The following is a 2,847-nucleotide window of genomic DNA, read 5'->3' on the forward strand; positions in this document are numbered from 1 at the left end:
GATCTGCTATTTTCATCCTACTCCACTACTGCTCAGGGAGACTGCTCCAATACTGCTTAGGGAGATAAGATTGTAATTTTTAACCTACTCCACTGCTGCTCAAGGAGACAAGGCTGGGGTCTTCGATCTGCTCCAATACTGCTTAGGGAGATAAGATATGTAATTTTTAACCTACTCCACTGCTGCTCAGGGAGACAAGGCTGGGGTCTTCGATCTGCTCCACTACTGCTTAGGGAGATAAGATCTGCAATTTTTAACCTACTCCACTGCTGCTTAGGGAGATAAGGCCGGGGTCTTCGATTTGCTCCAGTACTGCTTAGGGAGATAAGATCTGTAATTTTTAACCTACTCCACTACTGCTCAGGGAGACAAGTCTGGGGTCTTCGATCTACTCCACTACTGCTTAGGGAGATAGGATCTATAATTTTTAACCTATTCCACTGCTACTCAGGGAGACAAGGCTGAGGTCTTCGATCTGCTCCACTACTGCTTAGGGAGATAAGATCTGTAATTTTCAACCTACTCCACTACTGCTCAGGAAAATAAGGCTGGGGTTTTTTATCTGCTCTACTACTGCTTAGGGAGATAAGATCTGTAATTTTTCAACCTACTCCACTGCTGCTAAAAGAGACAAGGCTGGGGTCTTCGATCTGCTCCACTACTTAGGGAGATAAAATCTGTAATTTTCAACCTACTCCACTGCTGCTCAGGTAGACAAGGCTGGGGTCTTCGATCTGCTCCACTACTGCTTAGAGAGATAAGATCTATAATTTTCAACCTACTCCACTGCTACTCAGGGAGACAAGCCTGGGGTCTTCGATCTGCTCCACTACTGCTTAGGGAGATAAGATCTGTAATTTTAAACCTACTCCACTGCTGCTTAGGGAGACAAGGCTGGAGTCTTCGATCTGCTCCACTACTGCTTAGGGAGATAAGATCTGTAATTTTTTAGCCTACTCCACTGCTGCTTAGAGAGACAAGGTTGGGGTCTTCGATCTGCTCCACTACTACTTAGGGAGATAAGATCTGTAATTTTTAACCTATTCCACTGCTGTCAAGGGAGATAGGACTTATAATTTTTAACCTATTCCACTGCTGTCCAAGGAGATAGGACTCAGAATCTTCAACCTATTCCACTGTTGTCCAGGGAGATAGGACTTACAATCTTCAACCTATTCCACTGTTGTCCAGGGAGATAGGACTGGTATCTTTGATCTGCTTCGCTGTTAGTACAGGAAGGTAAGATTTGTTATTTTTAACCTGCTCCACTGCAACCCAAGGAGGCAAGGCTTTGTGATTTCGCCGATCTGTTCTCTAGGGAACATGACCTGTATAATGAACCTAATTATGCCTAATGATTAGGAGGGTATTATCAAAATGAATCAAATGCTCCTAACTAGACATGTGTGAATGATGTTTGCATGAATGCAGAATTTTATTTTTTTCGAAAATGATCCCGCTTAGGTTGTCATTGCTCGAAGTTTATTAAGGTTTTGTCACGGACGTTCTACAATGCCTTCTTGCATAACTGGCTTTTCTGAAGAAACATTTAGTCAGGTTGCCGCTCACTGTAAACTTCAAAGTTCAATCCACTTAGGACGCAAAATTTGTACCATCTTTCTCCCGCTGTAACCCAAGGGTAAAAAAATCTGGCTTTTTTCCAATTCTCTCCCATCGCAATTCGAGGGTACAGGAAGTAAAATTCTTTGGTCTTTTACACCATTCTCAATGTGTCAAATTCCTTTTGGTCTCAAGGCGCCCTTTGCGGGTTTTCACCTTGGCCTCTTCATTTTCTTTTCTTTTCTTATTTTTTTATTTTTTTTGGACTCAAAGCGCCTTTTGCGGGTTTTCACCTTTTTTTTTAGGAATCAAAGCGCCCTTTGCGGATTTTCACCTTGATCCCTTCTCCTTATTCAGGCGAAGTAATTATTGACTAAATCTGAGTTTACAGGATTTGGCAAGTTTTTTACCATCCATCCTACTCAAGATCGGAGCTTTTGGTATCTATTTTCCTCTAAAATCCTTTTGTATAGGAAGGATCTTTCTCAACATTGGGTTCCCCTTATGGAATTCTCTGAGACGAACCTTTTGGTTATAAGCTCGTACCATTTACCTTTGATACATCTGACTGTGCTGAATAGCTTTTAGCTCTTTTCCTAGGTTTAACTGATCACATCGCAATTGGATCCATTCTGCTTCATCCCACTCTAACTCAACTAATACCCGGAGAGAGGGGATTTCAATAGGTAAAACTACCACAATCCTGTAAACCAAAGAGAAATGTGTTGCCCCAGTATAGATGTTTAAGACGTAAGGAGGGTAAATGGTAATTTCTCATGCCAGTCCCTGCAAGTCTCAGTCGTTTTTCCTTCAATTTTCTTGATATTTGTCTCTAAGAAATTTAGTGACAAATCATGGTGTCTGATTTTGAATTGATTACAGACCTCAGCTATCATGCTATTGTTCAAGCTCAACGTATTATCCAATATAATCTTCTCTGGAATTCTATATCAGCATATGATGACATTGGCGTACAAAGCATCCTTTACCCGTCTGTTGAAGTAATTAATGATCTCAAAAATGAAGTAATGCTCACTAGAAACCTTCGATGATGATGACATCCATGCCTCATTTTGCTCAAAATTTGAGTCGCCCTTTTCGGGTTTTCAACTCAAGTCCACATTTGGTCACAAAACGCCCTTTGCGGCTTTTCGCCTTGGCCTCTCATTTTTCTTTTTCTTTTCATTTTTTATATATTTTGACTTTGATTTTTCTTTTTTATTTATTTTTTATTTCGTCTTGTTCTTTTTTCTTTTCTTTCTTGCTTTTTTTTGTGAAATTGAATCT

Source organism: Gossypium raimondii, chromosome 3 (genome assembly GCF_025698545.1).
Source record: "Gossypium raimondii isolate GPD5lz chromosome 3, ASM2569854v1, whole genome shotgun sequence".
Classification (NCBI taxonomy): domain Eukaryota; kingdom Viridiplantae; phylum Streptophyta; class Magnoliopsida; order Malvales; family Malvaceae; genus Gossypium; species Gossypium raimondii.